This window comes from Nicotiana tomentosiformis, chromosome 12 (assembly GCF_000390325.3).
Source record: "Nicotiana tomentosiformis chromosome 12, ASM39032v3, whole genome shotgun sequence".
Lineage (NCBI taxonomy): Eukaryota > Viridiplantae > Streptophyta > Magnoliopsida > Solanales > Solanaceae > Nicotiana > Nicotiana tomentosiformis.
In genome coordinates, this window is record NC_090823.1 from 71,532,080 (window position 1) to 71,540,167 (window position 8,088).

Below are 8,088 nucleotides of genomic sequence, written 5' to 3' on the forward strand. Positions count from 1 at the left end.
ATCCCGGCATGTGACAATAGCAGAAATAGATATGGGAAAAGCAGTTAATAGGGTTTAGGGCTCTAACTCTCAAAACGACCGGCCGGGTCGTTACAATAATCTTATTAGTTTTAGGATATAATACCACATGTTAGAAATCCTACATGATTACCTTTAGGAATCCTATTAGTATAATTACTTTTGGACTGTCTAATTCATATAAAATTGAACAAGTAAATATCTTTAGTTATGTAATTCTATTACTTTCAGGATATAATTCTTAAAAATTTCTATTACTGATTTAAATGGAAGACGTATTATAGTGTCCTATTACTAATTTAATTTGTGAATGTATTATATTGTCCAAATTCATTTAGAAAAAGGAAAGCCTGTATTTTTATAAAATCATAAATACGATATTAATATACCAAAATAGACCTAAATTATTAAACGGAAGAACTCATAGGAAGATGACATAACTGCAATAACCTATTTTTTGGACTACAATACATTCTATGCCAATTTTTAATATTTAAGATTTTAAAATTAATAAAATTTGTCTATTAAACTCTTATTAAAAATATGTAGAAAGGTTTAATAAAATCAATTTCATAAGAATTCTCTGTATTGGCAATAAATTATCACTCTATAATGTCCAATACCAAAAAAAAGTAATATTAAATAAACTGCATAAAGAGTTGAAATTGAGAAAAAAAATACCCCCACGATAATATGTTTTTATATTATATTTAAAATATTTTCTTACTAAAATAATAGTTTTTTAAATCAATTTTTCGTGTAATATTGAAATATACCCAATTATTAAACAAAACTAAGAAAATATTTAAGAATATAAATGTGTGAGAAATAAAAAAGAAATGGTTGGTAAGAGTCAATACCATTAATATTAAGATCTGAATCTGTGATGACCCAAAATATCATCTTTAAATTTAATAATTAATTCAGTGTTCTAAGACCTCGAAAAGCACTATTTTATCATTCCTCGACTTGCGTGCACAGTTTGTAAAATTTTCTGAAAAGTTTTTATGTGAAAAATGGATTAAAATATGAATTAGAGCTTTAAATCTCAACTGAGTTGAATTTGGTCAACATTTTGAGCAAACGAGCTCGGATCAGTATTTTGACAGTTCCGATAGGTCTGTATCGTGAATTGGGATTTGGGTGTATGCCTAGAATCAAATTCCGAGGTCCCTAACTCGAGATATGGAATTTTAATGAAAAATTAAAAGTTTAAGTTCAAATAGTGACTGGATGTCGAATTATGTACAAACGATCCCGGTTGGCGCAGAAACGGCCAAGTTGCCGCAGATGCAAATATCCCTGGACAGTACAAAAAATAGAGGGGTTCCGAGCTTTTGCCATTTTTTGGGCATTTCAAGCTCGGGTTGGGCGATTTTGAGCAAGGTTTTCACGGGAAAACTTGAGGTAAGTCCCTTGTGATCATTTCTACTCCATAATATTGAATTATCATAAAAAATTCTGACTAGATTATATGTTTTTGAGGTGTAAATCGGGGGTTGGAACTTAGGTATTTAAAAATAAAATTTGAAGCTTTGAGGGTCGAGTTGAGGTCGGATTTTGATAAATTTGGTATGGTTAGACTCGTGGTTGAATGAGCTTTAGGATTTTGTAACTTTTGTCGAGTTCCGACCATTTTTGAGTTAATTTTGGATTTTTATTGAAAAATGTAATATTTTCTTACAGAATTAATTCTATAATTTTTGTTGACTGTATCGAATTAATTATGACTAAATACGAGTCGACCGGAATCGGAAAATCAAGGAAAAAGCATATTACTTGGTTAAATTGGAGCAAGTCGAGGTAAGTGACTTGTCTAACCTTGTGTGGGAGAAATTTTTTCTAGGATTGGTATTAATTGTAATGTGATGAAAGTCGTGTACACGAGGTGACGAGTGTGTACACGGACTAAATGTGAAGGATTATGTTTTTAAATTGTGAAGATCACTGTTGCATATTAATTAATTTATTAAATCTTGTTATATTTTCCATCATTGATTTGATTTGTATACTTTAAATTTGCTTGACCTTTTCGTGAAAATTGTTTTACTTGTTTGGTTGAAACTTGGTTTCTTTTATTCTGTGCATTATTTGAAATTGATTTTCTTTAAATTAAATATTATTAATATGAAGTATTTGACATTTTAAATTTGGTATTGAAGCAATGTATTAAAGATTTTGAAATATTATTTTGCTAAATTATTTATTCCTGAATATTTTTGTAAGATTTTTGTACTCATTGTGATGGAGCCGTGGGCTCTTTATTGTAAAAAAATATTATTGATGATTTATGTTGGCATGAGCCGTGAGCTCTTTATTGTGGAAAATATCATTGATTTATTTTGGCAAATTAAAATATTTGGGCACTTGATGTGCAAATTGTGATATTGATACGCATGCGGTGGTATAAGGTCTGGGTATTGAAACACATGCGGTGAGATAAGGGTGGCTTGATACGCGTGGCTAGTAGGGGGAACTACTAGAAGTCATGCGGTGTGATAAGGATGGCTAAAACGCGGGATGCTATTTAGGGAAAAATATTTTCTTTAAAATAAATTGTGAAGGCTCCCGCGGTAAGATAAGGAAATGAGATATTGTGAATTTATTTATGATTTGGGACTACGAGGCAGTACCTCGGTAGTGCCCTTATTGATATTGATTTATGGCCATAGTTGCCTTCGATTAATTGTTGTGATTTTCATAAAGTTGAAAGGAATTCTGTTTAGAGTCTACGGGATATTATTTGCAATTATTTGGTGTCATTAAATGTAACATACTATTTGATTCATTTTCATAGTCATTTTATCTTATTAAATTATTTAAATATTTTTCCATGTCATTATCTATTCTCCAGTAGGGCCTGACCTGACCTCGTCACTACTCTACCGAGGTTAGGCTTGACACTTACTGGGTATCGCTGTGGTGTACTCATACTACGCTTCTGCACATCTTTTTGTGCAGATCCAGGTACATCTTACCAGTTTAGACGTTAGTGAGTTACCTGTGCACGGAGACTTCGAGGTATATCTGCCAGCGTCCGCAGACTCCAGAGTCCCCTTCTATCATTTTATGTTGCTTCCTTATTCTTCTTTAGACCTTGATATATAGAAACATTGAGAATAAATTTTTAGAAGCTTGTGACTTATTTCTACCGGGTTTTAGGAGTTGTAATTATTTGAATTGTAGTTTATTTATTTCAGATATTTATGATTATTCCGCATTGATAAGCTTACCTAGTCTTAGAGACTAGGTGCCATCACGACCTCCTACAGAGGGAATTTGGGGTCGTGACAAGTTGGTATCAGAGCACTAGGTTCATAGGTGTTATAAGTCACAAGCAGGTTTAGTAGAGTCTTGCGGATCGGTACAGAGACGTCTGTACTTATCTTCAAGAGGCTATAGAACTGTTAGGAAATATTCACTTCTTTGATTCCTTATCGTGCGCCTTTGTTGATTTCAAAGTTCTAAACAATTGTCTTTCTATTCTCTCACAGATGGTGAGGACACGCACAACTGGATCTGATGATTAGACACCCATGCCCCCTATTGGAGCCGCAAGAGGCCGGGGTCGGGGCAGAGGCTGAGCCAGAGGCCAAGGAAGACTACGTGGTGCAGCCAGAGTACCTGCACGAGCTGCTGCACCAGAGCCACCAGTAGCTCCAGTTGGAGAACAGGTACCTGAGACGCCTGTTGCTACTCCTGCACTTCAGGAGACTCTTGCCCAGTTTTTGAGCATGTTTGGCACTCTAGCTCAGGCAGGGTTAATTCCACTTGCTCCTGCCACATCTCAGGTCGGGGAAGGAGCACAGACTCCCGCCGCCTGTACTCCAGAACCACGGGCCCAAGTTGACCATGCCCCAGAGGTTATACCAGTGCAGCCAGTTATCCCAGTTCGGCCTGAGATTAGGACAACAGTTTCAGAGGGGAGCAGCTCAGGCTCGAGAGGTATAAGAAGTACCACCCTCCCACTTTCAGCGGTTTAGCTTCAGAGGATGCTCAGGGTTTTCTGGAGGAATGTCATCGTATCCTTCGTACTATGGGTATTATGGATTCCAGTGGGGTTTCTTTTACGGCATTCCAGTTTAGAGGAGCAGCCTACCAGTTGTGGCAGGCATATGAGTTGGATAGTCCCGCTGAGGCATCTTCACTCACTTGGACTCAATTTTCAGATATGTTCTTAAGGGAGTATGTTCCTCAGAGTCTTAGGAATGCATGGCGCCCAGAGTTTGAGCGGTTGCACCAGGGTTCTATGACCGTGTCAGAGTATGTGGTCCAATTCAATGATTTGGCTAGGCATGCACCAACCTTAGTTGCTACTGTTCGAGAGCGGGTTCACAGATTTATTGAGGGTCTTCACCCTAGTATCAGATACAGTATGGCCTGAGAGCTAGAGATGGACATCACATACCAACATGTGGTGTCAATTGCTAGGAGATTAGAAGGTATGCGGACTCGGGAGAGGGAAGAGAGGGAAGCTAAGAGACCCCGAGATTCTGGCACATATAATAATTCTCGTGCCCCAGTTGCAGCCCGTCATGGTAGAAGTTATTTGAGCCGTTCTATTCTTTTAGCACTTCCCGCTTCCAATGGTATTCCGACTACTCCCAGACCTCATGTTCCATATTATGCACCACCAGTGTCTTCTGTACCTCCTGCACGGGGTGCTTTCAGCGAACAGTATAGTCGATCAGGCCCGAGCCAGTCCCAGCAGCCACTTCCTCCGAGGGCTTGTTTTGAGTGTGGTGACACTCGTCATATCATGAGGGATTTCCCCACACTTAGGAGGGGTGCACCTCCACGGATTTCTCAGGCCCCACCTATTCCACAGGGTCCTCAGGCTTCTCAGGCCATGATTATTGCACCAGTTGCCGCTCCACCTACATATCCAGCTAGAGGTGGAGGTCGGGCAGGTAGAGGTCGCCCTAGAGGGGGAAGCCAGGCCAGATATTATGCCCTTCCTGCTAGGACAGATGTTGTTGCATCTGATTCTGTTATCATAGGTATTATTCTGGTCTGTCATAGAGATGTGTCAGTCTTATTTGATCCAGGCTCCACTTATTATTATGTGTCATCTTATTTTGCCCCGTATTTAGGCGTATCACGTGATTCCTTGAGTTCTTCTGTTTATGTATCTACACCCGTGGGTGAATCTATTATTGTGGATCGTGTGTATTGGTCGTATTTAATTGTTATCAGTGGTTTTGAGACCAGAGCTGATTTATTATTACTCATTATGGTGGATTTCGATATTATTTTGGGCATGGACTGGTTGTCACCCTATCACGCTATTCTTGATTGTTACACCAAGACGGTGATGTTGGCTATGCCAGGTCTACCGTGGATAGAGTGGAGAGTTACCTCGGATCATGTTCCTAGCAGGGTTGTTTCATTTCTTAAAGCTCAACGAATGGTTGAGAAGGGGTGTGATGCGTATCTGGACTATGTGAGAGATGTTAGTATTGATACTCCTACTGTAGAGTCAGTTCCTGTAGTAAGGGATTTTCCTGATGTATTTCCAGCGGATCTTTCGGGTATGCCACCCGACAGAGATGTTGACTTTGGCATTGATTTGTTACCGGGCACTCAGCCCATTTCTATTCCACCATACCGTATGACCCCAGTAGAGTTGAAAGAATTAAAAGAACAGTTACAGGGGTTGCTTGATAAGGGTTTTATTCGGCCCAGTGTATCGCCTTGGGGTGCTCCTGTCTTATTTGTAAAGAAGAAGGATGGTTCTATGCGGATGTGTATTGATTACCGCCAGCTGAACAAGGTTACCGTGAAGAACAGGTATCCATTGCCATGTATTGATGACCTATTTGATCAGCTTCAGGGTGCCAGAGTATTCTTTAAGATCGACTTATGTTCAGGCTATCATCAATTGAATATTCGGGAGCGAGATATCCCGAAAACTGCTTTCAGGACTCGGTACGGTCATTACGAGTTTCTTGTGATGTCTTTTGGGCCGACCAACGCCCCAACAGCATTTATGCACTTAATGAATAATGTATTTCAGCCCTATCTTGATTCCTTCGTCATTGTGTATATTGATGATATTCTGGTATATTCCCGGAGTCGGGAAGATCATGAACAACACCTGAGGACTGTGCTTCAGATTTTGTAAGAAAGGAAGTTATATGCAAAAATTTTAAAGTGTGAATTCTGGCTTGATTCAGTAGGATTTTTGGGTCATATAGTTTCGTTCAAGGGGATCAAGGTAGATCCAAAGAAGATTAAAGCAGTGCAGAGTTGGTCCAAACCGTCCTCAGTTACGGAAATCCGGAGTTTCCTTGGTTTGGCTGGGTATTATCACCGATTTGTAAAGGGTTTCTCTTCTATTGCTGCATCTATGACCAAATTGACCTAGAAGGGTGCTCCGTTCAGATGGACCGAGGAATGTGAGGAGAGCTTCCAAAAGCTCAAGACAGCTTTGACTACATCCCCAGTATTGGTATTACCTATAGGTACAAGATCTTATACTGTGTATTGTGACGCATCGCGTATTGGTCTCGGCGCAGTGTTGATGCAAGATGGTAGGGTGATTGCCTATGCGTCCAGCCAGTTAAAGGTGCATGAGAAGAATTATCATGTACATGACCTGGAGTTAGCAGCTATTGTTCATGCCTTAAGAATTTGGCGGCATTATTTGTACGGTGTCCATTGTGAGATCTACATCGATCACCGAAGTCTACAACATCTGTTTAAACAGAAGGATCTTAATTTGCGGCAGTGGAGATGGTTGGAGTTGTTTAAGGATTATGATATCACCATTCTCTATCATCCTGGGAAGGCCAATGTGGTGGCCGATGCCTTGAGTTGTAAGTCAGAGAGTTTGAGTAACTTAACATATTTACCGGTAGCCTTGGATGTTCACGCCCAGGCCAACCAGTTTGTTAGACTGGATGTTTTCGAGCCGAGTCGAGTTTTGGCTTGTGTGGTTTCTCAGCTTTCTCTTTATGATCGTATCAGGGAACGTTAGTATGATGACCCCCATCTGCTTGTCCTTAAGGATACAGTTCAGCACGGTGATGCCAAGGAAGTCACTATTGGAGATGACAATGTATTACAGATGCATGGCAGGCTATGTGTGCCTAATGTAGACGGTTTGCGTGAGTTGATTCTCCAGGAGGCTCACAGTTCGTGGTACTCCATTCATCCGGGTGCTGCAAAGATGTATCAGGACTTGAGACAGCACTATTGGTGGAGATGGATAAAGAAAGACATAGTGGGGTATGTATCTCGGTGTCTAAATTGTCAACAGGTGAAAAATGAGCATCAACGACCGGGTGGATTACTTCAGAAGTTAGAGATTCCAGAATAGAAATGGGAGCGGATCACTATGGATTTCGTTATTAGGCTCCCACGGACTCAGCGAAAGTTTGATGCAGTTTGGGTGATTGTGGATAGGCTGACCAAATCAGCTCATTTCATTCCTGTGATTACTACTTACTTTTCAGAGCAGCTGGCTCAGGTATATATTCGCGAGATTGTCAGACTTCACGGTGTACCGGTATCTATCATCTCTGACCGGGGTACACAGTTTACCTCACGGTTTTGGAGGACAGTATAGCATGAGTTGGGTACTCGGGTAGAGTTGAGTACAACATTTCACCCTCAGACGGATGGGTAGTCCGAACGCACTATTCAGATACTGGAGAATATGCTTCATGTGTGTGTGATAGATTTTAGGAGTGCTTGGGATCAGTTCTTACCACTTGCGGAGTTTTCTTACAATAATAGTTACCAGTCAAGCATTTAGATGGCTCCGTATGAGGCTTTGTATGGTAGGCGGTGCCGGTCTCCAGTGGGTTGGTTCGAACGTGGCGAGGCTAGACTATTGGGTATAGACTTGGTCTAGGATGCCTTGGAAAAGGTTAAGTTGATTCAGGATCGACTTCGTACAGCCCAATCTAGACAGAAGAGTTATGTAGATCGGAAGGTTCGTGATGTTGCATTCATGGTTGGTGAGCGGGTATTGCTCCGGGTTTCGCCTATGAAGGGTGTGATGAGGTTCGGGAAGAAGGGCAAGTTGAGCCCTAGATATATTGGGCATTTTGACATTCTTGAAAG